Source organism: Penaeus monodon, chromosome 27 (assembly GCF_015228065.2).
Source record: "Penaeus monodon isolate SGIC_2016 chromosome 27, NSTDA_Pmon_1, whole genome shotgun sequence".
Lineage (NCBI taxonomy): Eukaryota > Metazoa > Arthropoda > Malacostraca > Decapoda > Penaeidae > Penaeus > Penaeus monodon.
Genome location: NC_051412.1, coordinates 39,559,179 through 39,559,406, shown reverse-complemented (window position 1 = coordinate 39,559,406; position 228 = coordinate 39,559,179).

Genomic DNA, 228 nt, shown 5'->3' with positions numbered 1-228 from the left:
CCACAGCCCCCGTGTCTTTCATTCACCGACATCCTCCCCCCCCCCTCCCGCCGGCACGTCTTGCGATGCCGCGATGCCGCAACTTGAGAATTCGGACGTCGTAGCGCGGAAGTGTGGGGAGATGAGCGGCTATACCTTACGCAGGCCACGCACGTCCTGCTGGGTATACTCTAGCGGCGGCCTGCGTGTTACTCTTCAATAGACATCGCGTAATGCTTTAATGAAGCC